This window comes from Panthera leo, chromosome B3 (genome assembly GCF_018350215.1).
Source record: "Panthera leo isolate Ple1 chromosome B3, P.leo_Ple1_pat1.1, whole genome shotgun sequence".
NCBI classification, from domain to species: Eukaryota; Metazoa; Chordata; class Mammalia; order Carnivora; family Felidae; genus Panthera; species Panthera leo.
The window spans coordinates 67,664,962-67,691,247 of NC_056684.1; the positions used below are offsets into that span (position 1 = coordinate 67,664,962).

The following is a 26,286-nucleotide window of genomic DNA, read 5'->3' on the forward strand; positions in this document are numbered from 1 at the left end:
AGGGGCAGCTTCACACATAGGGCATGGGGAATGAAATCTGCCCCAAGGCAGATGACTACTCAGAGAGAGTGGCTGTATCTGCCCTCACTTGCCATTGAGCTATAGGACAAGACTAGTTAAGAGAAGACCCTGCATCAATGGGAGAGGAGAGAAAGTAGAGCCATTACCACAGGTCACACCATTGGTTCCTACAGAGACCACTGCGCAGAGTGATGAGATGGATGAGTCGGACTTCTTTGGGCCTTTTCGTTGATGTCCCAGTCTGATCCTGCCAACAGTGTGCTTGCACAGCTACCAAGTAGGACTTAGCTCCACTGAGCTCAATATCCTGGTGAATGGCATTAACAAATACTTCATCGGTCCAAAATTTGTGACCTATCTCAACACGTCCCTTCATCCTGGGCTGCAGGACAAACATCCTTGAGGCATCTTTCGTGTACCTCCCCCATCAGCATGTTCCTCTCCTTCAACCCAGGATAGCATGCCAGCTTTTTTCTGAATCTAGCCTTACAGTAGACCTAATATGGTTTATCTGCAAGCTAGAGGGAATTACATGGGGTGCTTTTTGGAGATTGGCCATGGCAGAGGTTCGCATTCAAGCCCCATCTGACAAGCCCTTAGTCATTATGAAAACCTTAGGAATGTCTCAGTATTTCCAGTTTTCTAACTCAAACTGCACTGGTGCTGTTTATTAGGGGCAGGGTTTGGGTGGGAGGGAGGGAATTGCAATATGCAAGTATAACACTTCTGTGAGATGGTCGTTGCACTGTTAGGCATGTGGCTATGAGCTTTGGGATATTTCTGCCTTCCGGCTTGTGGACTTTGGCTAGCATTAAAAATATTTTGTTGTTGTTGTTGATATCAAGGGTGTCTACTTGAGCCACAGAATTTCTAACTGGTGTATTCCATTCATTTTCTTATACTTCATTTTGCCATGGTTTGAATTTACCTGTGTGCTCACACCAGAGACCTTAATCAGCCCATGTCAATCCCAATTTATTATTTTATCAGTTATTTTTGAAACACACACTTAATCACTAGCTTAAGAAACCTGGAAACACTATTGGCTAACATGTGTTTACGGATGTGTATTTGAGACATATACCAAAGGTTCAAAAACCTGTTTCTTTGGACTGTGAATATGTTTCCTTCTCTTTGCTCTTATTTAAGTGCCATATTATACCTTTTACATCCACTGTGTATTTAGTTAAAGCACTGGCTGAGAATAATATTTGAATAATTGCTTTTATGAAGCCCCCAATTTCCTTTGCATTATCATTTATGATTTTTGATTTAGGTATGGACATGGTGTAACACACAACTGAGGATTTGTTTAAAATAAAGTTCTTGCCTTTTTTTTTCGTAAATTGGGGAAGAATCTTTATTTTTCTATTTTGATTGGGGTTCTATTTATTTATATGTATGTTCGAAAGTGTTTTGTTTCATGTTCGAAAGAGCACAACATTAGGGGCAGGAACTGAAAAATGGATGACCAATAAAGTCCAATCAGCCACTAACGGATGAGAAGAGGCTGGTACATTTTGGAATGCTGAGAAGACTGTGATGAAGTATTCAAATAGTAGGATTTACTAACTACTTTCCATTTTAGCCCAAGATTTCTCTGCTTGTCTAAGGATATTTCTTGTAATAAAATGCCAACACTATATCATATTGGGTCAATTCCACGAGTTAAATATTTTTCCTTTCCACCATACTTTTCTGCCATGGACCGTCACATCTAGCAGGTGTGCTGTGCTCCCCATCATCTCTTTAAGGCCTGATGTATAAAATGATGCTAACCCAAGTTACCTGGGTCGCTCAGTCGGTTAAGTGTCAGACTCTTGATCTTAGCTCAGGTCTTGATCTCAGAGTTGTAAGTTAAAGCCCCACACTGGGCTCCATGCTAGGTATGGAGCCCACTTAAGAAATAATACAATGAAAAAATAAGAGAAATAAAAATAAAATGATGCTAACCCAATAGTCAAACAGAACCCTCCAGAGCACCACTATCCAATACAACTTTGTGTAATGATGGAAATTTCTACTATCTATGTTGCTCGGTATGGGAACAACTGGCTACATGTGGCCATTGAGCTCTTAAAATGTGGGTAGTGCAACTGATGAACTGAATTTCTAGCTTTGTTTAATCTTAATTAATTTAAATAGCCATGTATGCTTAGTTGCTACTGTATTATACAGCACAGTTGTACACTGTCAATCAGTCGTTGCCTATTGGGGTCTTTCAAAGGAGACTGATCCTTTGCTTATAGTTCATAAGGTCTTACTTTTTCATCACACATTTCACTATTATTTTTGGCATTTTCTGTCTACATGTGGTCCTATTCGCTCAGTAGGCTAATATTCTTCCTTCAGTTCTTTATTGCTATTCACCTGATTCCAGAAGACTTGGTCTGAGCATTGTGAGGCAATGTGGCATTTCCTGGATGATTGTTTTTCAAATACAATTGTGCCACCCTTTAACTATAGCAGAGCAGATGCCAATTTTAGAATGAAAATATGTTTATTTCCGTCTATAGGTTTCCATCTGTAGTATAAATAGGCAATTGAAAATTATTATCCTTGAGTAAAGAAACAGATCCTCCTCTATTTTCTGTTTGGTGAGCTAAAAATGTTTTAAAACACCTCCCAGAGATGGAGGAAGAGTGTTGTTTGAGAGCTCTTAGCATATGCTTGGGTGTGAAAGAAGTAGGAATCTGTGTGGAAAACAAGGGCTGTTGTATTTATGCCATGATGTAAGATTAGAAGAACGGTAGTGTTTCCTGGCGGAAGTGCATCCCCTACCAGTGGGGCTGATCTATTTCAGGTCCTTGATGTTTCCAAATACCCGCAAATGGAAAAATGATTAATTCACTTGTCAGAAATGGAGGCGGGAACATACCTTCCTCTGGGCATGTAGAGTCATCCCTCGGAATGACTGATGTGTGTCAGTCTGATTCTGTTGCTTTCTACTTAATGAAAAAAATATACCAATGATTTGATGTTTCACGTAGCTATGTGACGGATGTGACCTTAATCTGTACTTTGTGAGAGGACAACACCAATATATTCTTTTAGATTTAAGAGTCTTGGTGACTGAAGACCCTTTTGGCCTACGTGTGAGTGTTTGTGTACGTGTGTGTGCACACATGTGCATTGGGAGGGGTAGTGGGCGCCAATGTACAAATTGGGTTTAAAAGTTTAAAAAGTGGGGCTCCTGGGTGGCTCAGTCGGTTAGGCATCCGGCTTCGGCTTAGGTCATGATCTCGCGGTCCGTGAGTTCAAGCCCTGCGTCAGGCTCTGTGCTGACAGCTCAGAGTCTGGAGCCTGTTTCAGATTCTGTGTCTCCCTCTCTCTCTGACCCTCCCCCGTTCATGCTGTGTCTCTCCCTGTCTCAAAAATAAATAAACGTTAAAAAAATAATAAAAAATAAAAGTTTAAAAAGTGGGCACCAATGTATGAACCCTGGACAGGCTGAAGTTACGTAGTCTGTGGAAAGAAAATTTGTACTTTTTAAGTCCTCAAATATTTAAAGGGTTAAAAAAAAATGAAGGATAACAGCTGTGCTCTCTAACCTCTGAGGAAAGAGGCAAAGGAATGCATTTAAAATTGAGGGTGCAGGGGTGCCCGGGTGGCTCAGTCAGTTAAGCTTCTGACTTGATTTTAGCTCAGGTCATGATCTCACAGTTCATGGGATGGAGTCCTGTGTTGGGCTCTACACTGACAGCACGGGGCCTGCTTGGGATTCTCTGTCTCTTCTCTCTGCCACCACCCTCCCTCCCCGCCCACCCCCCCCCCCCAGCCCCGGCCCTGCATGAGTGCTCTCTCTCTCAAAATAAATAAGTAAACATTAAAAAAAAATCAGTTTGGGTGTCCACTCACACAAGAACCTGTACTAAACTCTTCTCCTGGTTGGCTCAGTGACCTTGCACTGAGCCTTCACGAAAGTCACTCTGTCTGCTACTTGTTGCATGGAGATGAGTTGTTTCTAGATCAGCTCCTTGAGAGTAGGAACTATGCCTTACTCACAGTAACATTATATAACATGTGTTGTCACCATCTCAGTTACTACCCCAGAGATGGGTACCTCAGTCTTCCACATGGAAACAGTCTTATAGACCCAGGGTGTATGAAAACTAATAGCATCCTATGAAGACATCAAGTCAAGGCCTTTATTATATGGTTGAAGAACCCCAAAAATCTAAACTCAAGACAGTGGGTTTCTGGGAAAATGCTATAAGCATTCGTCTTGGAGGATTGGAATATTTAGGAAACAGTATTTACACTGGTTTTACTTTCTTTATATTCTACCAAGTGTGTTTGCTTGCTTGTTCTTTTGGTGAGACTTTTTGTTTGTTCATTTTTTGCGACTGCTACCATAACAAAATATCATAGACTAGATGGCTTGAATAACAAAAACTTATTTCCTCACACTTCTGGAGTCCAAGATCAGGGTGTGAACAGGTTTGGTTTCTGCTGAGGCCTCTCTCCTTGGCTTGCAGTTGGCCACCTTCTTGTGTCTCGTTGTGTCACACAACACAATCTTTCCTCGATGCACACGTGTGTATCCCTGATGACTCCCTATGTGTCTAAATTTTCTCTTCTTATGAGAACACTAGTCAGATTAGATTAGGGCCCACCCCCAATGGCCTCATTTTAACTTAATCACCTCTTTAAAGGCCCTGTCTCTAAATATAGTCACATCCTAACCTACGGGAACACAATCCAGCTCATAACACTAAGTGTTTTCAAACCTTCAGGTACTCTTATGCTTAGAGGGGCTGTATAAATTTATTGTACAAAAAGAGATACCTTATAGAATGAAAGGGGCAGGGTTGCTAATTGTGCCACAAGAACAATGGGTGTAAATTGGATCTGTCCTGAGCAAACCAAGATGCATGGAGACCTTATGTAAGACAATGAACCTGGGCTCCTGCTCCAAGGCCTGGAACCCTGGAGATAATGATAATACCAAGTCTCGGCCTTTGGCAAGCATGCTGTCAAAGCTACATCTCCAACACAAAGATGGAAATTTGTCAGCGATCAGGGGAAAATAGTATTTAAAAAATTCCAGTGCCCTTGACTCACTCCAGACCACCTAGATTAGAATCTCGGATGCGGTAGCCTAGCCATCAGTATTTTTTAATTTTCCATTCCTAGGGGATTCTAATCTGTAGTCAGGATTGAAATCAATGGAGTCAGAGACATTAGCATAAAATAATGAGAATCAGATATTTGGAGGAGAAACTAGGAAGGGAGGAGAAGGGAAGTATGAGGTTCTCACAACAGAGCTCCCCTTGTTTATATCGTAGGTAAAGTTAGTGATGAAGAGTTACGGATGGAAGACTAACAACAACTCTCAAGGCTTCTAGAGCGGAAGCAGTGGCCATGGCAGTGAGGGGGACTGACCAAGGTTAAAAGCTGGAGTCAACAGAGGAGGAGGAGCCTACGATGGAGGCTGAAAAGAGCTGGCTAGCAAAGGATAGTTGAAAAGTGATATCGTAAAGTTAAGGGAGGCAGAATCTGAAGGAAGAAGATCTGCTAATAGTTCAATTTATAAAAAAGCTAAATAACAGCTAGATAAAAGCCTCAAGAACATCTACTAGATTTGGTGGGTGGGATGTGAGAAAGCAGAAACAGCACAAACTATCCTTTGCCTGAGATACCTCCAGACCTCCTGCAGGTTCCATGGAAGCAATTAAAATTAGAGCAGGCAAAGGGTAAATCATTAGTCTGGTCTCAGCCAGGGCTCTGATATTCAGACAGGCATGGCTAGTTGGCTTTGTGACTACCCAAAGCCTACGTTCATTTAGAAGATTATTATACACCAGATAGAATTGTACCTTAGCTGAAACCAACCTGATTGAACCAAGCTCAGATGAGTAGCTGCAGCTACAATGTACTCAGCTTTGGGCCTTGAGGGCTGTAGGCAAGATCAGTGCATAAATCTAGGGATCTCTGAGGGACACTGGTGCCAAGTATCAATGCATGAGTTTCTGTTGTGAATCAGATCCATTATTCACCCAGGCCAGTGTTCTAAGTCTCTGACAGCTATGGCAAATGGAGTTGTGAGGAATGGACCAGTTCTTTTCCCCGGCTCCAAAGACCAGGGATGCCTTCTCAAACATGTTTATTTAACTTAATAAATAAAGTATCTGTCATCTATAATTACACCCCAAGTCCCCAGTTCCCAACCTCTTCCTTGAAAGTCCCAATCTCCAAAATCAACAAGCAAAAGGAAGTCATTCAATTCAAGTCAGTGCTTCCTTGAACATTGATGGGGTGCAAGGGCCTGGACTGGATGTTAAAGGAAATATAGACAGGTGTGATGCACTTTCTACCCTCACAGTGCCTACAGACTACCTGAGAAAAATGAGACAACTTCATAAGGCAGGATGTGAACTGTGCCACACTCAAGGCTCAAAATATTTGGGGTTCCAAAGAGGCAGCCATCACATCTGGGCTGTATGTGTGCATGTGTGCATGTGTGCGTGTGCGTGCGCATGTGCGTGTGCGTGTGTGTGTGTGTGTGTTTGGGTAGGAGGGTGTGGAGCAGGTATAGAAAAATTTCACCAACAAGGTGGCATTGAAATGGGTCTCCTTGAAGAAAAGAGAAGTAGGAAGGGGCCAATATAAATGTTCTCCTCTGGCAGAGAAGTCTGGGGCATATGTGGAAGACTGGGGGATTTTGATTGTTCAGACATCACAGAGTAGTGGGAAGTGGGTTTGGAAAATGAGCAAACTATATTGTGCATCCGGCAAAGGAAGCCACAGTGAATTGGGTAGACAATGTGAAGACACACCTTTCAACAAACTCATTTCAAGTGCTGTGGGTCCCTGGGTATCAGCCACACTATTCCTGTCCGACAATGCAGTGATTCCATCTCAGGATCAGCTTTGATTTGGAAAACACATTTCAATCTCAACAGTAAGGGATTGGAACAAATATCCAGGGTGATGGTTGGGGATTTGGCAGCATGGCCCCATTAACATTAGTGGGAGTTAGTCTGCTAAATCCCAGACACAGAACAGAATCCTTATGTTTATTCACCAGTGGTGACCTTTCTGCTGTAAAGTGATACAATATTTCAGAATCACTTAGAACCGATTAGGCTTTATAGCATCTCCCTCTCCTAAAAGGGAAACCTTTGTGAAAATTGCTGCTGTACGCACTGAAATGTCTGCATTTTGGGGCAACTCTGGACAGAAGGAACATATGGGCACCTAAATATAGATTTGGTAAATTTTCATACCTCTGAGACATTTGATCTGGGGCATTTTTATCTGTTATACCTGTCTCCGGGTAGCAGTCAAGTTTTTTTTTTTTTGCAAATGATGGATGGCTTTAATTTTTTTTCCTTTTTCCTAATTTTCTTTTACCTACCCTCCATATTTTTATTTTCCCAAAGATAATAAGGGAAAAAAACCACTAAATTTTTTTTTAATGAAATCCGAATGGTCTAAAGATTTCTATGCATGATCTCATAGTAGCAAATATGTGTTAAACATATCCCCCCTTAATCCTTACAACAGCCCTGGAAGGAGAGTGCTAAGTATGATTATACCCATTTTTCAGACAAGGGAACCAAATGGCAATGGCAAATCAGCGTGCCTAGGTTGTATAGGCAGTCTATGATATGTCTAGCTTCCATCCCAGGCAGTGCGATGTTGAAGCCAAGTTTTAATACTTCATGACACTACTTCCAAGAAAGCTCTGCTAAATGAGGTTTCAAGAAACCTGGCATATTGGTCTGCTAGTTCCCTCTCAGTACATTCTTCACTGGAACATTTCTTCCTCCCCCTCCTCCCCACCAAAATTTCTTTTCACGTGTGTCTCAGTACAGCACGAGACTGTCAGGCTTTCTAAGGCATTGCCGTGCCAGAGTTATCTTTGTATCTGCAGTTCCTGGCACAGAACAAGGCTTCACAAACGTTATTGATGGAATGAGTAAATGACAATATTGAATCACAGGACCTTAAGGTGTATGGGAGAGCTGAACCCATTCACTCCGTCATTCGGTAGATACCACTTAGATCCAAAAGGTAAGCTTGAATGAAGAGCTCTAGATTAGATGAAAGTTGAGGAAGGGTGGAATTAAGACAGTAGCTTCTCAAATTGTCAGGAAAGGATGGCCTAGGCTGAACAAAGTTTACTTAGTGGTGGTTGGCAAAGTCAGAGGTCCTCTCACTCCTGGTCCAGATCTTTCTAATCATGGGTCATGAGAGTCATGAGCTGGCACAGTGTTGGAGAGAAGGAGATCTTGAACTGGTTAAGCACGTGGCCCATCCAGTTCCAAGCCATCGTATTCCTGGACTTAGTCTGGGTTAGAGGATTAACTCAAGAGCACAAACCTACGGCCTTGGCCTCAAGTTGTGTGTGTACATGTGGGTGTGGGTATCCATCTTTGGGAATAACTTGGACATCTCCACACAACCCCACCCTGAGAAACCATGTTTTTGACTCTTCTTCCAGAATCCCTGGCGAGTATGGTGGGTCCCAAATGGAGCTCAGGCTCTCCTAAACCATGAAGAAGACCTCTGACTCTCACCCATCTTGACTGCAGCTTCTCTGCAGGCTTTTCTCTCTCTCCCCCAGGAGCCTATGGTTGCCCTGTGCATACTCATTGGTCAGTGTTTCCCACTGCTGTTTACAAGATTCCCTCCCACCTCCATTTTCCCCATCACTGACTAACACTACTCAGAAAAATCATTTATTATGTTAATACATATACACTGAACATAGTATTTGTACATCCTGAATTTAAGCCAAGCACTAAGGGTACAAAAGATATGTAGGAGAAAAACAAAGGAAGCAGCTTGGGGCTTATCATTTTTATAGAGAAAAGAGGCAGAGGTGAGGGACAGCCAATCACAGATGGAAAAGAGCATAAGCAATAGAGTCCTAGGGCCTTCCTCCAGAGAAGCAAGCAGAAGCTATATGCACCTGACATCATAAAAGCAAGTCTTCTATTTTATGAAAATGTATAAGAACATAATCTCAATTGGTGCTATCAGCCAAGCATAACTTGGTCACCCGGACATCAGGGATATTCTTTCTCCCTTAGAAACTAAAGTCAAATTACAATATTCACTAGTTTCTTTAGTTACAAGAGCAGGTAATAGTAATAATCATGATCATAACAAAAATCGTGACAGTGATAGTAAACATTTGAATAGATGCTTTTTCTGACCTCTTCCCTATGTATTATCTTATTTAATCTTTGTAACCTCTGTCTGTGGTGGGTACAGTACAAAATTAGTGGCACCTCTTTTTCCTTAGGACAGCAGAGCCTCAGAGCCTCAGTTTGGTGATTCATCTAAAACCATGGTTAGTTTTTTTTTTAATTTTTTAAAAGTTTTTATTTATTTTTGAGAGAAAGAGACAAAGCACAAGTGGGGGAGGGGCAGAGAGAGAGAGAGAGACAGGGAGACACAGAATCTGAAGCAGGCTCCGGGCTCCGAGCTGTCAGCACAGAGCCTGATGCTGCAGTCAAAGCTACAAACCATGAGATCATGACGTGAGCTGAAGTCAGGCGCTTAACCAGCTGAGCCACCCAGATGCCCCTAATACCATGGTTAGTTTTAACACAGATGGGACAGAACCCAGTTCTCTGACTTAAAGTCTGGTGCACTTTCCAGCCTCTGTGGCTTCTTGACTCAACACATGTTATGCTCTAGATTGTCAGGAAAGAAACCTACAAATATTAGGAGAGAAATGAATGTATTCTCAAAAAGTGGTTTCCAATACTTCTAACGAGATCGCAAAGAAATGTGGCAGGCCAATCTTTAGGGGAGGATGTTGGTCTGGTCTCTCGGGAACTGAGGTTTGTTCAGTGCAGTTAACAGAGTGCTTTCACTTGGACCACAAACCAAGTAGAAGCTAAGTGAACATTCTGGAAGGGCAGCCAGACTTCCATGTGATCCTCCTCTTAGCTGTTTTCCATGCTCTCAGAGATGAGGAAATACAAAGAAGCACTTTTCCTTTTTTTAAAAAGCTAGCGTTTATTTCCCCCAAATACAGAGGTAACACCTACTCAGAGAAAAGCACAGTGAAAAAAATTCTGCCGCTCAGAGAATCACCGTTAACCATGTTTGTCCTTTGATGTATACCTGTGTGGGACTCCTACTCCATAGATGGTAATACATAGGACCACAGATGTGGGTTTTCTAGAGGTAACATCCCAGTGTCCGTATTATTTTGTAGCCTTTCTCCATTTAGATATAGATGGTTAATATTTTCCACACCAACAAATAAGTTGACGACATGTTTTTGATTAGTGGATAAATATTCTATGATACAATGGTGCCACAATTTACTTGAACGATTCCCTGGCTTGGAGTATTTAGGTTGTTTCCAGTTGTCACTGTTATATATGAAAGTGAAGTAAGCATCAATGTACTTTACCACACTGTTTCTACAGGACCGCTGGATTACAGAGCAGACCCCTAAGATTTATTGCTACATTGCCAAATTTTCTAGAGTCAATTTGAGAAGGTTAGCTGTTGTTGGCAGTTAACAAGAATGTTCAAGAAGAAGATAATTTCTGGGATTCTAGAAAAACTAGCTTACTAAGATAATAACACACAGTAAATCTTCTCAACTTTGCTTTTGGGGGAAAGGGTGGAGGGGAAAGTATTTGGAGGTTCATTTTTGTATTTTACTGTGTGTGTGTGTGTGTGTGTGTGTGTGTGTGTGTGTGTGTAATGGGAGCTAACTTTCTAAATATAAGCTCTCAGCATAGAGACTGCATGGCTGTGTGTTTGAGAAAACAAATCTTGGTTCAAGGGCTAAGGATGAGCATGATCACAGCCAGGTCAAGGAAGCATCCTGGGGTATCCATAAAATGATGGCAAAGTTTTGAGCGAGAAAACTAGTGGATATAATTAAATTCTGAAGTCCTGCTCATGCACTGGGTCCTGAACCAGCCTTAGCTATAGAAATGAGATGGCTGGAAGCACACTGAGTGATCCAAACCCAGCTGGTGCTTCACAAGGAAGAGATGGTCACAGAGGTGGTGCTTCACCTCAGTGATAAAGCTTTTATATGCTGGTATCGGGCCTACGCCCAGTTAGAAACCAAAGACAAGTGGCAGAGATGGAAATTTTATAAGGGAACAAATGTAAAAACGTACACATTACACACCTGTGGGTTGAAGACCAGGCTTAAAAGGGCACATAAGATAGCCAGTCCTTATTAGAAGGATCAAAAATTTCCAAAGGAACCTTGTTTCTACCAAGTCACTCTGAAATTTATTTAAATGAAGGTACATTTGATAAAAATAGCAGTTTCCTTCTCTGTGCCTGGGTGCTAATGAGCTCGACAGGCATTTATTCCTCACTTTGATATATTTGTTCTCCTTACCACACCTTTCTCTGGCGCTCTCAGGGTCCTCGGGTGTTGAAATGAGGGTGGCTAGTACTTGAAAAGACTTTCCTAGGTGAGGAAGTACAATGACATAATGACTTCCTTTTTTAAGGAACGAAGGGAGAATGGAGGCAAGTGGTTGGCCGAAAAAGTAATGTTTTAAGAAAACCGGAAGGCAAACTCTAATGTCACTTGTCTGAATACTTTGTGGGGATAGATTTCACATCTAACATGTGCTTGGGGGCTTTCTGGGGTCAAAGAATTAAATGAGGAAAATAGGAGGATGACAGATAGCTGGTGAGTAGTTACAATCACAGGCTTTACAGTCAAATTGCCCTAGGAAAGTAAGAGTGACCCATAATATAGTGTCCCATGATCACCTCTGATTAATGCATTTGATGCATTCATTGTGCAAGCGTTTACCAAGCCTCCATGTGGGTCAGACTCTGCATTAGCTTCTTGACTCTTTGATTTTGTAGCTGTGGGATCTGGGCAGTTATGTAACATCACTAAACCTCAGTTTCCAGATCTGTGAAATGGGAATAATAAAACCATCTATCTTACTGTGTTGGAAGTTTTAAATTTGGTTATGTCTGTAAAAAGAACTCTTCACAATTGCCTGATACCTACTAAGTGCTTAACAAATATTATTCATTTATTATAATAATAATTATTACTGTTAATGAGACTCCGAGTATTGGATATGGCCATTGGTACATTGAGTTCATCACAATGTTTTCTGCAAGAAAACTGAAAAAGGAGAAAAGAACATAGGAAGGCAGATCTGGGTAGGGACATCAGCTTTTCCCCATTCCCTGGTTTGTCTCAGGCCATCACAATGACTCCCAGGGAAGTCAGTAATGGAAGTAATGGAAGGAGCAGTATATATAGGGAACACATGATCTAATCCAGCTTTGACACCAAAGAAGGTGGATGGGACCACCAGGACATCAGATTCCTTGCTGAAGGAACAATGGTTAGGAAAGAAATCCTTTTTTTATTTACCTAGACTTTGGCTCTGTTGAGATCTAAATAAATTACTTCCACTTGTGTAGACCTTCATATTGTCTAAGAAGTGTCATCCACATTTTCAAATGATCCTCTCTCAGAACCTTTGTAAGACAAATAGAAAATAACCCCATCTTACAGATGAGAAAATGAGGTTTAGAGATACCTATTTTTCAAACAACCAGTTTCAGAGTCAGAGTTGAAACCAAAGCCTGATCTAAACCCAAACTTCTAGTTACTAGAATGTTCTGCCGCTCCTAATACTGACCCCTTTACAGTTTATGTGAATATCTGCTCTTCAAAGGGCTTTTCTGGGCAGAGAGAAACTTATTTTCACCTTAGATAAGATCGTGCTTAAACAAACAAAATTCTTGGAGACATTGCAAAGCTGGTATAACAAATTCTAAATCAAAGAGACATTTGGAAAATATTACTGTTATTTATTATCTATCACCCTGATCTTGGCTCTTGATGAAGATCAAGAGGAACTGACCACCATCTTATTTTATTTGTGGACTCCCTGGGCATTACTAATGGACTCATTTATTGAATTAATAGATGTGAAGCTCTCAAGGACAGTGTCTCGCACATAGTTATGTCCTCCATGAACTTGTGTATTGTTGAATGAAAAACAAATAATTTTACTTATTGAGTGCTTATTAAGGGTTTTGTGTGTAATAATGCATTTGATAAACACAACAGCACTAAAGGCACATATTAGAGAGGAGGAAGCTGAGACCCAAAGAGGTTACAGAGTGCTAAGTGTGGTATAAATTCATTTTTAACTATATGTATTTGCATGTGGGAAAGGCTGCAAGGAATATACCCCTCTCTAAATGGTAAAGAAATTGGATGATTTTAAATTTAACTTATGGATTTCCCACAAATACAATATTATAATACTTAGATATGATATCATTGTGATATATTTAATTTTGTAATCTTATAAGAATTTTTACTTACTGCATGTAGAGAAACTTTTGGAGTTTAACAATGGTCTTCTGTGAACTTAACGTTTGTCAGTTGTTTATTCATGAAAGTTTTCCTAAACACTCAGATTAGATACACCATTAGTTTCCAGACTGGGCTCTGATTGACACAAGATAAGAAAGCAGCAGGAGGTGAAAGGGCAGAGGTAAGAGCTCAAGTCACTGAGGATTAAAGAGAGAAAGAATCTTGGTTGAATATACCCTCTGTACTGATGATTCTAGAATCCTAACACTTTGTGTGGTGGGAGTTGGATACAGTGAGGGTAGAATTGGGAGGCAGTGGGTAGCTGTGAAGGTAGACTGTCCACTGAGATTGGTAACAATGGGAGGTGATTGGGATTTGGGATAGGATAGATTTTTAAGATGTACCCCACAAGTAATTGAGAAATTCCAAGGGGGCCCTTGTCAAACTTGGTCCCAAATAACTGTGGTGTGGCCCAAATTTCTCATAGGTCTTCCTTTCCTTCCTTTCTTCCTTCGTTCCTTCCTTCCTTCCTTCCTTCGTTCCTTCCTTCCTTCTTCTTCCTGTTCATGCTTTTATTGGGTTTCCATTTTTTCTCTTGAGGGGATGAACAAGTAGTTTATCAGTTATTTCCCCCCGCAAGGATGAACTTTTAACATTACTACCCCTTTAAAAAAAATTTTAAGAAAATTAAAATGTTTGGCACAAAAGAAGAAATGACGAATGGTGGACTTTCCGGTGTCAATGCAAGGGATTTTTTAAAGCAGGTTCTTCTTGTTCAAACTATACAGAGAGGGGCCTGGTACTTATTATGAACCATGCAGCTGTTTTAGACTCACAGGCTCCTGGGGTTGTTGGAGGCATTGTGTACAGTTAGTCCAGCCTCTTACTGGGTGTTTGAATTCCCTAAAGCTTCTTTTCCCCGTGGTGCCTACATCCAGCTGATGAGAAGCTGGTTCCCTTCAAGAGGATCCACTCTATCTCTGGCACCTCTGACTGCTCGAAAGTTCTCTCTCATGTTGACCTCGACACCTCCTCCCAGAAACTGAGACACCTTTCAGACAAGACCCCAACAGACAAGGTGTTTTTGTCTTCTGGATTCTTCCCATTGAAATTCCCCCACAGGGTTTGCTGCCTGGGATGGAGTTATGGCCACTGGCTTTCTTCTAGAGAAATCGTTACTGCTGTGATGCCTGATACAATGTTTCCGGTAGGAAGGAAATAACTTTGAAATTCAAGGGTTTTGGATTGGAAAAGACAGGGCATGGAGAAGTGAGTTAGAATGTCAGAGGCTGTACACACTAGACTCAATGACTCCTTGCCAGGGATATAAATTTCATTCTGAAAAAATAGAAATAAAACTCTAGTAGGAAGAGCATTATTTGTCCTACACACACACAATGATCATTGTACAGGTTCACATTTGGAAAAACAGGCAAATTTGTTCATTCAGATCAAACTGGTCTCAAATAACCACAAATCCATATGTTGCCTTTTCTGTTTTCGTTGCTAGGCACAAGGAATTCACAGGAAGCTTGCTAAATATGTTTGACACATTTTCGCATGTGAATCATAAATATTAGTGGATTCTTTTCAGGAGTGGCTGTCACTCAGAAATAGGTATTGAACAAAGCTTTCTTCTTTAGGGAAAAAAGACCCGGGTTTCAGGCTGAAAGAAGGCCTGACGGGGCATGACAACAGGTCCCCAGGTAGGAGGTAAAAAAACTGTAGTGAAAATGACAGTCCTTTATGATTGCCTGGCATTATGCAGTTAACAAAATACCTCCCCATTCACAATTTCATTTGATCCTCACAACTCTCCTACGAGATAGATATTAGGGCTGGCAGCTGCCTCTGTCCCAGGAGTAACGTCATGGGCACCTAAAAGCCATAATGAGAGGAGAAACCCTGGGGACGAGAATCTCCTGAGAATGACTCTAGCTCATTCTGGCAGTTCTGGGGCTGTGTTTCTTCACTGTGGGAAAGCACACTGTACTATACCGTGCTGAGTCCAGACATTTCATTTTTTATCTTGGTTTACTCAGTCCCCAGCCAGTGGCGCTTGCATAAATGTCCTTCTGGCATGAGGGAGGGAGGGAGAGAGAAAGACAGAGAGAGAGAAAAGGGAAACAGCAGCTGTCAGCAGAGTGTCAGGCTGGGGACCTGCCATCTCATTGAACAAAGCTCCGGCCAGCTCCAACAGTGTCCCTGGTGCAGCTCTAATCATGGCTGATGGGACTGTCCCCAGGTTCAGGATTACTTCCTGCCCTTAAAGGGAACAGGGAAAGAGGATCCCTTAGCTGTTACCAAGGTGTCACTTGTAAATCATTAGCCAGGAGCAGAGAGAGGAACCAGAAAGAGATGAAAATAAATGAACCCTGATGCTGAGGCCTCCCAACATCGCATCTCAGATGGCAACATGTGAGCATTAATCTTACCTGGTTATCACAAACATGCAATATGTTTGCAGGGGGCTGGGCTGCGTTTTGAATTTTGTTTAACTCTGTTGGGTCCTCCAACATTTAGTACTTTCCTCTGGTGCTGGAAAAGCCCTCTCTGTCTCTTGGGTGATCTAATCAATCCTCCTCCCTCCAATGGCACAGTAGATGCCTGGGATCCCAGCAGCCACTCTTCCTGAGCGCCTGTCTCTTCCTTTTCTGCAGTTTTCCACAGAGGACCACTGCACAGCCACACTGTAGATCCCACTCCAAGGACTCAACAAGACTTATTGAGTGTTCTCTTTTCTCTCAGGGTTTGCTGGTTAAAAGGGCATCAAGAAATAAGACTGGTTTGGGGCATCTGTGTGGCTCAGTTGGTTAAGGGTCCGACTTCAACTCAGGTCATGATCTCACAATTCGTGAGTTTGAGCCTTGCGTCGGGCTGTATGCTGACAGCTCAGAGCCTGAGGTCTGTTTTGGATTCTGTGTCTTCCTCTCTCTATCTGCCCCTCCCCTGCTGGTGCTCTTTCTCGGTCTCTCAAAAATAAACAAAAGAAGAAATAAGACTGGTGAATGTGATAATGGTGGAAGTTGGTTGATCATCAGTACATAGGAAATCATTATGCTGTTTTACTTCATATGTGTAAAGTGTCCATAATAAAGTGTTTAAAATTTTTTTTAATGTTTATTTATTCTTGAGAGAGAGACACAGAGCATGAGTGGGGAAGGGGATGAACATAGGGGAAGGGAAGGTAAAATACGGTAAAAACCAAGAGGGAAGTAAACCGTAACAGACTCTTAAATACAGAAAACAAACTGAGGGTTGCTGGAGGGGAGGCAGTTGGGAGATGGGCTAGATGAGTGATGGTCATTAAGGTGGGCGTTTGTTAGGATGAGCCCTGGGTGTTGTGTGTAAGTGACGAATCACTAAATTCTACTCCTGGAACCATTAATACACTAGATGTTAACTAACTTGGATTTAAATAAATAAATAAATATGTACATACATACATACGTAAAGTGAATTGAAATCAGGGATTCCAGGGACCATACTTTGTTTCATGTCTCTGGGTCTCTCTGCATGATCGTTCTATCATTCCCTTGGCCTCAGACCCATTTTCTTTATTTGCCAGCCTGCACAAATGAAAATTTGGCGGTCAACAGCAGCTCCCAGGTTTACCTTTTCTCATTTCAATCACATAACCGGCTGAGTTTGGATCTCTTGGTCTGGATTCCAAGTTTTCAGGAGCACGTCTCTTGTCTAGCTTGAATAAGACAGAGGTCTACCCCTGTGCCCAACAATGAAGGCCACGAGCTGAGGTCATACTGTGTTAACATGGAGGCTCCCGTGGTGGCCATATAAATGGAGTTGGTGAGAAGTTCCCAAAGGCAGGGAGAGCAGTCTCCAAAACACGATCAGGGTGAGGTGGTGGTGGTGCTGGGCAGAGAGAATGATGAGTCAAAACACAAAATACTTAGAACATAGTAGTTTATAGTTCAGTATTGGCTTCTACTCATTTGAATCGACTCATCTTCATGCCCTCTGGGCAAAGTCTTAGTTTAGCCTATCCAGTAAGATGAGGAGGAAAACAATTACAATGATTCCTTCATTCCTTCGTTCCAGTGTGCCTGCTCTATGCCAGGCAAAAGGGAAACAGCAACAGTCAAAAATCCCTGCCCTCGTGGACCTGAGGATGCAGCGATACAATAACAAAAGCCGAAATATATAAGGTGGAGCACCCTGGAGAAAAATTAAGCAAATGGAACAGGAAGTGCGGGGCATTATAATTCCAAACAGGGTGGCTGACAAGAAAGCGCATTTGAGCATAGACTCCACTCGAAGAAAGTGGAGGAGTGAGTCCAGAGGATCTGGGAGAAGAGTATTCCAAGTAGAAGGAACAGCAGACACCAAAGCCCTGAGCCCGAGGGGCCCACAACTGGAGTGAAGTGAGAGAAAGGAAGTGCATGAGACAGAGAAAACCAATGACCTTTACCCGGATCTTTAGGAGTTTTCTACCCGAGGAAGAGAAGAGGTGTGGTAAATATGAACGCTGGTGGCCAGAGCACCAGTCTCATCCATTCTTTAGTGATCTCTAAATAACCCCCCTTTTTCTTTTTAAATTTACATCCAAGTTAGTTAGCATATGGTGCAACAATGATTTCAAGAGTAGATTCCTTAGTGCCCCTTACCCATTTAACCCACCTCTCCTCCCACAACCCCTCCAGTAACCCTCAGTTTGTTCTCCATACTTATGAGTCTCTTCTGTTTTGTCCCCCTCCCTGTTTTATATTATTTTTGTTTCCCTTCCCTTATGTTCATCTGTTTTGTCTCTTAAAGTCCTCATATGAGTGAAGTCATATGATTTTTGTCTTTCTCTGACTAATTTTGCTTAGCATAATACCCTCCAGTTCCATCCATGTAGTTGCAAATGGCAAGATTTCATTCTTTTTGATTGTCGAGTAGTACTCCATTGTATATATATATATATATATATACATACATATATATATATATATACACATATATATATATATGTATGTATATATATATATATATGTGGATATATATATATATATATATACCACATCTTCTTTATCCATTCATCTGTCAGTAGACATTTGGGCTCTTTCCATACTTTGGCTATTGTTGATAGTGCTGCTATAAACACTGGGGTGCATGTGCCCCTTCGAAACAGCACACCTGTATCCCTTGGATAAATACCTAATAGTGCAATTGCTAGGTCGTAGGCTAGTTCTATTTTTAATTTTTTGAGGAACCTCCATACTGTTTTCCAGAGTGGCTGCACCAGTCTGCATTCCCACCAGCAATACAAAAGAGATCCTCTTTCTCTGCATCCTCGCCAACATCTATTGTTGCCTGAGTTGTTAATGTTAGCCATTCTGACAGGTGTGAGGTGGTATCTCATTGTGACTTTGATTTGTATAAACAACTTCTAATGGAATCAGCCTGTTATAAGTCAACTTCTCACACTGTAAGAATAACAAGAAATTATACACAGCTTGCAAACCGAAGGCCTACCTGCATGGACACGTCAGGAAAACCCTCACCTCCACAAACAACTAAAGCAACTAAAAATAAGTGCACAGTGCTGGTGGGACAACCAAGGGTTCCATGAAAGCTGCATGGTTTTTTGCATACAGATGGCCCACTGAAGAAAGAAATTGAAAGTCCAGGATTTCTTGTAATAAAGAAAACTAATAACCACTTCTTTTAAAAAAAAAAAATAGTTTTTTTTCCAGTGTCCTTAATTCCACATATTTAAAAAAAAATTTTTTTAATGTTCATTTATTTCTGAGACAGAGAGAAACAGAGCATGAGTGGGGAAGGGGAAGAGAGAGAGGGAGGCACAGAATCCAAAGCAGGCTCCAGGCTCCTAGCTGTCAGCACAGAGCCCGACACGGGGCTCGAACTCACAAACCATGAGATCATGACCTGAGCCAAGTTGGTTGCTCAACCGACTGAGCCACCCAGGCACCCCTAATTCTGCATATTAATCAAGAGATGATGCATGTAGTACCAGAAATTAAAAAGCATGTTATGTAACCGTGTCCCTCAGCCCTTTTTGCAATGGTCAGAGCTAAGTATTTTGAGCAAGGATATTAGCTAATCAAGGACCAGGAGGAAATGGAAAGGAAGAGCCAGAGAGAAGAATTTCATGGTCCCAGAAAGTCAGCACCAATCCAAAGTCCACACTAATATCCCGCTCTTCTCCAGAAGCCATGATTCGTTTAGTACCAGAACAGTCTGTACTCTCATGCAAAACGCGGCTTGTTCTGAGCCTTGGACAACTACATGTAAGAAAGAACGTGTGGTTATTGGGTGAGGGATTCCAGAAGTTAAGCACCTGTCGAACATCTGGGAAGAATGAAAGAGGGAAATGTAATTTGGACAGAGGAAATGAATTACAAAGGAGGAGCACAGCAAATCCAATCCTCCTGTAGCAGGTGGTCCAGGAAAAGGGAGGGTGGGCAGAATAAGCCTCTTAACTGACCTAGATTAGTAACAATATTCTCCCCCTTTAATAACTGATTCTGATGATCAGATCAGGGAACTTCTTTCTGTAGTTTGGAATGGGTGGTGTCTCCAAGAAGAACCTTTTCTAACAAGTACTTTGCACCTATCTTTTAAACTTGTGGCAAAATGTGTAAAAATATGCAAAAATACTGGTTTCATGGAGGAATGAAATGAGGCAAGGCAAAGGAAGTAAGACATTTTTCCACCTTTTTCTCACATGTGTACACTTTGGTACATTGACCCAACCTGTGAGTTTGGTTTTGTTATCATGAAATGAATTATGATAACTATCATCTCTTTCTCCTGGTCATCTTTGATTCCAAGAGGAGAGAATTTGGGGGTAAAATATGCTAAATCACACTATATCCCAGAGCACATAATTATTAAAATGTGGGTCTATCTACCTACCTTTTCATGTCTAAATTTATCTATCATCTATCTATCAACTATCAATCATCTATTTATCTATCAATTATCTATCTATCTGTCATCTATCAATCATCTATTTAATCATCTATCATTATCTATCTAATAAACAATACAGATAAATGGCACAAAATTCAAAGATTATATATTCTTTTCCCCACTCCATCCCCAGTCACTTTCCCCAGAGAAAAGAGACATTATATGCATCCTTTGTTTTTTTATGTTAAATATAATTTATTGTCAAATTGGTTTCCGTACAACACCCAGTGCTCATCCCAACAGGTGCCCTCCTCAATGCCCATCACTCACTTTCCCCTCTCCCTCAGCCCCCATCAATCCTCAGTTTGTTCTCAGTATTTAAGAGTCTCTTATGATTTGGCTCCTTCCCTCTCTAACTTTATTTTTTTCCTCCCCCCTTGGTCTTCTGTAAAGTTTCTCAGGATCCACATATGAGTGAAAACATATGGTATCTGTCTTTCTCTGCCTGACTTTATGCATCCTTGTTTAACAGTACCATATGCATTATTTCTACGATGCCTTTTTATTTCACAAAGTAAAAGTAACAGTGAGATGGCTCCATATCACTACCATGTCTTTTTTTTCAAAGGCTGCATAGTATTCCCTTGCCTGTTGTTCCATTGCATCTTCTATTTAACCACTCTCCTCATGATGAACATTTTGGTTGTTTCCAAGGGTTTGTCACTGCAAACGATACTCTACTTCTGGATGTTAGGCATTAGTAAAGACAGCCAATGTAGACGTTGCTCAATTTGTTGATAGAGCATGCTTTACAGTTGAAACTGAAAATGTGGAATGACAGTCTCGTGTCTCAGGTTGATGTGATGGGGAGTAATAAAGCACTATGTTTTTCTGCCATCGATTACCATGAAGTAAATAAACAGAATCAGGAAGGAAGAAGGGAAATAATCTTGATTATTTTTAAATCAACTTTCAATCTTTTATTCACCTGTACAGGGCAAGAACAGGATGGACAGCACTTTCGCTATTCCAACTTAAACGTTTTTGATACATTTATTTAAGCTTAAGTCTAGACATTAATTACAAGACACAGAAAGGTGATATAATAGGCTAGATTATGCTATATCAACCTGGTTATGGTGGTAACCTGTTTCAGGGTGAGAGCTGGTCAAGGAAGAAATTTGTGTGAGATTTGCAAGATGGAAGCAAAGTGGCAGACAATCATGAAAATTATGTGGTCATATATGGTGAGGGACAGAAACAGAGGTATCGGGTGGGTTCCAGCTGGTCCTTGCTGTCCTCTGCTCTGTTACTGGGTCATCATTGCAACCTCTGGCTCTCTAGACCAACAGAGGCATCGAGTCTTCCAGGGGCTTGGCTGCCTATAGCTGAACAGAACCACAGCCATACTTGGATCTTTCCAGGAGTTCCTCCTTCATGGCTCTACTCTAGCAGTCAGACATGCTTGGCTTTTCAGATTTCCCTGGAAGGTCTGACATGTCCATCCATGTCAGTACTTCAACTGGACCGGCTGATGATTCTTTCTTTGATCCTCTGACTCTTTCTTGTAGACCTTTCCCATCCTAGAGTATTCATATTCTTACTGTAATGATTTTGGCTCTGCTTTTCTGCCTGGACCCTGACTGCTACATACAGGAAAGGCTCACTTGATTATATCCTTCCTGAAATACTTTATCCACTTTGATCCTCTGACTCTTTCTTGTAGACCTTTGTATTATGTAGAGTATTCATATTCTTACCGTAATGATTTTGGCTCTGCTTTTCTGCCTGGACTCTGACTGCTACATACAGGAAAGGCTCACTTGGTTATATCCTTCCTGAAATACTTTATCCATTTCCAGGCTCTGTGTTACGAAATGCAGATGAGAAACTTGAAGGTAACAGCAAGATGATGGTTCTTTCTCTACTTCTAATTAGACAGCAAAAAAAAAAAAAAAAGAGCAGTTTAAGCTTTCTTTAGGAGATGTGAGTTAAACATCCAAGGCATGATTTTGGAAGTCTTCAGAAAAAGTATAAGTTCTCAGTTTCAGATGGTTTACTTGCAGTCCTTCAAAGGGATGAATAAATGGCTCTAAGAGTCCTTTCTAGTCCTAATGTCATACCAGAGCCACATAAGACTCAAGAAATGCCACATTAAGTCAGTTCACTGGTTCCAGCCCATCATTCTTTTTCTCCCAGTGGCCCCAAGAGATGGTTGTGTGAGGATATGGCTGTACTCCAGTATATCACCTAAATGTGAAGGATGCCTTCCAGCAGGCTTTCCCAAACCCTGTTAACATCCCTTCCTTTGCCTCCTACTGAATGCCATTAGTTATTTCTTTGCTGTTGTTTGAAGGACACTTTGTTTTCCCTACAGAATGTTTCCTGTCAAAATTAAAGTCCTGAAGTCAGATGTTTTCTATATAATTTTGTTGACCTAAATACCTGGTTAAACTTGCCTGTTGACCTCTTCTAAACGGTGCTATTTTTCTTCTATGTGACACCTATTTTGGGGATACCAAACTCTTCTTTTTCTTATAGTGGTAGAATATGTGTAACATCAAAGTGACCATTTTAACAATTTTTAATGGTATGATTTAATGGCATTGATGACGCTCACAATGTTGTACAACCATCACGACTATCTAGTTCCAAAACTTTTTCATCCCCCAAAACAGAAGCTCTCCAACCAAGCAATACTTCCCATTCCTCTCTCTCCCCAGGCCCTGGTAACCTTGAATCCACTTTGTATCTCTATGAATTTGCCTCTTCTAGGTATTTCATGTAAGTAAAATAATACACTACATGCCTGGTGTATTTTGTGTCTGGTTTATTTCACTTAGTATAATGTTAATCTTAAGATCCCAGACTTCTTCTGTTCAGATTGAATATAAGGTTCCCCTCCCCTCTTGTTTTGGGAATCTTTTTATGACTTCACTTTATCTTGGTTTCCTAACTGTCATTCTAGGAGGGGAAAAGAGACCTAGATATATTGGGCCTTGTTCAAATGTGATGTTTTAAAAACATGAAGAGATGAAGAAATAAATTCAACATAAAGATATTCTTTTGTAAGGCTAAATAATCTTAAACACAATTATTACACAGATGAAATATCAATAAAATATTTTTTCTATCTTTGTGTTGAAAGTTGAAGAGCTACTGATATAAATATTATTTCAAGGTTCTTAAGCCCCTGACTATCTAATAATGGTCTACACATATTTAAACATATCCTAGTCCTTCAATATATGGAAGAGATAACATGTCTGTGCATCTTTAATGCATGATTAATCCCTTTTGACGTTTCTCTTCAGTGCCGAGGAAGATGGTTGAATTTGCTTGTGGCTGCATTGACAATAACTTATCTCTTCCTCTTTCATTCCTGAAGGGAAATGTCATAACAAGAACCCACCATTAAATAAAACGTGTACATCACAGCTTTTTTTTTAATTTCTGAAAAACAAAAGAGGCTGACCTCAGAGTCAGAAGGAATTTATACTGAACAAAGAAACGAGACCTAAATATAGAATCTTATTTGTTTTAGCATTTGCTATTTTTCCCGTGGCAAGAAAACTGCTCCAGAATATAACGCAACAAGAAAATAGCTACTTTCCACCTAGGTAAGTAGATTGTAAAATTATCTATTTGTAAAAATATCAGCACTGTAACATATGTAATTTATAGTTTGCTTTATTTAATCACTTTTCATCCAGCCAGCCAATAAATGTTATTGAGTGTCTACTTTGTGCAAGATATTGTGGTAGACATTGCCTGCTCTGCCCAATATGGTAGCCAATAGACATGTTGGCCTTTGTAATATAAATTCATAAAGTAAAAAAATCACTTCCTTTGTTTCTCTAGCCACATCTCAAGTACTCAACACTTACATGGAGATAATGGCTATTATATTGGACACCACAGATGGTAGACCATTTCCATTAACGCAGAAAGTTCTAACGGGCAGCCCTGGTGCAGTGTATAAAAAAGTAAAATATAAGGTTTTTCCTTAAAAGAGTTTGCAATCTAGTTGCATATTTGTAAGGAAAAGGAGTATGATTCTTGTTTCATTTTGCAATATGTCATAGCAATAAAATAAAAGGAGCTGCCCTTTTGGGGGCATGTACTAGGTGCCAGGCCCTGCTAAATCCTTCACACATGTGGCAGAACAGAAATAATATGTCTTTTCTCTGTGCTCGTTGGCCTTTCCCTCGTTCTCATCTTCCAAGTGCGTGTGGGACAGTAGGCCCTTGAAGACCTGGCTGTATTGTTATGCAGGTTTACAAGAATGGGGAAATAGACACAGGACTAGAGTGGGGACAGGAAAGGTTGAGACCACAGCAAGGTTCTGTGGTCTCAAACTGGGAGAGGAATTGAATATCATGAAAAGAAAGGTTCTGAACAGTTATGGGGTGTAAGGGAAGTATATAGGAAAAGAAAGGGGATTGTCAAGGGGGTTTTTTGGCCACAAATATACATTCCTTCCAGATATTAAAAAAATGTGAGGAAAAAAAAGCGGAGTTATTTTGAGGTAGATATTTTTTAACTGGACTGTATTCTTCAACCGTCACACTCGGAGACAGGACGATGAAAGTCACAGATAAAGTTATACTATCGTTATTTTCATTAATTTCACTTTTACTACTACTCTGCAAGGTAGGCCATTCTTCTTTTATTAATGCACAGCCTGAAAGTCAGAGAAGTTAATACCTGCCCAGAATCATTTAGCCAGTAAGTGGTAGTGTCAGATTTGAACCTAGGGATATATGACTTCAATGTCTATGCTTCAGCTGTTCTGAGTTACTGCCTCAATACAAGAAGGATCAGGTAGTATGTAATAAACTGCCAAGAAAGCCATATGGAAAGTAATAAAAGCTATGAAGTCCAAAGAAACACAGGGAATAGTGAGCTGGGATGGCTAGTACATGCTTCATGAACAGTGTAAAATATAAACTGGCCTTGGAGGGCAGGTAGGATTTGATGGAGAATGGAGAGAGGTGAACAAAGGAATAAACAAACAGAGCATGAACAAGGGCACTGGCTATAGCAGAGGTTTTCTGATATTGGCATTACAAGCTGGAGCAAATTAGGGGTAAATAGACTAAACAAACACTGTTTTTATGAAATTGCTGGAGAGCGTTTAAAGATTTAAAGATGATGGTTGAGATAATACTTAAATTTCAGCCTATTTGCAAATTGCTCAATCCTCGCTGGTAAATGGTGGAGCTGGACCCAATTCATCTTTCTATGAGATTCAAAAAAAATATTTTTTTTTAAGAGAGAGGGAGAGTGCAAGCTGGGGAGAGGGGCAGAGGGAGAGAGAGAATCTTAAGCAGGCTCCATGACTAGCACGGAGCCTGATGTGGGGCTAAATCCCACGATTGTTGAGATCATGACCTGAACTGAAATCAGGAGCTGGACGTTTAACCAACTAAGCCACTCAGGCACCCCACTATGAGATTCTATTTTATGTGTCAACCTGACTGGGCCAAGGGTGCCAAGAGATTTGGTTTAAAATGACTCTAGGTGTGCCTGTGTGGGTGTTGCTAAATAAGCTTAACACTGGAATCAGTAGACTGAGTAAACCATATTGTCCTTTCCATTGTGGGTGGACCTCATCCAATCTTTTGGGGGCAAGTAGAACAAACATGTGGACTAAGGGAGAATTTGAAGACTCAGACTTGGACTGGAACTATACCACCCTCCTGGATCTCCAGTTTGCTGACTCCGGATCTTAGAACTTCTCAGCCTCCATAATCATGTGAACCAATATCTTATAATAAATCTTGTGTGTGTGTGTGTGTGTGTGTGTGTGTGTGTCCCATTGGTCCTGTTTTTCTGGAGAACCCTAATATACATGGCCCCAGCAGGTTGATCATGATGCAACAGTTAATCAGAAAGTTCAACTCTGTCTGCAGCTCCTCAGGGTGTGAATTCAGAGCCAGGACACTTCTATCTACTCACATCTTTAGGTGTAGCCTAGAACTAGAGGGATTCCTACATAAGTCTGGGTGGACAAGAAGATCCAGAGGCCAAGGATCAGGTCTGAGTGGCCCTTCCTATGGCCAAAGACTAGTCTTCTCAGACTT

At 41.0% G+C, this 26,286-nt stretch overlaps 1 long non-coding RNA gene across 2 annotated transcripts; it reads left to right on the plus strand.

The window, feature by feature from the left end:
* The first annotated feature begins 13,931 nt into the window (after nt 1–13,931).
* Nucleotides 13,932–25,986, plus strand: LOC122221219. Of its 2 annotated transcripts, XR_006203133.1 has the most exons (4): nt 13,932–14,531; nt 15,654–15,742; nt 23,745–23,820; nt 25,839–25,986. It is a non-coding gene; the product is annotated as an uncharacterized LOC122221219 (long non-coding RNA). The 2 variants fall into 2 exon arrangements; XR_006203134.1 differs by lacking the exon at nt 15,654–15,742.
* The last annotated feature ends 300 nt before the right edge of the window (nt 25,987–26,286 follow it).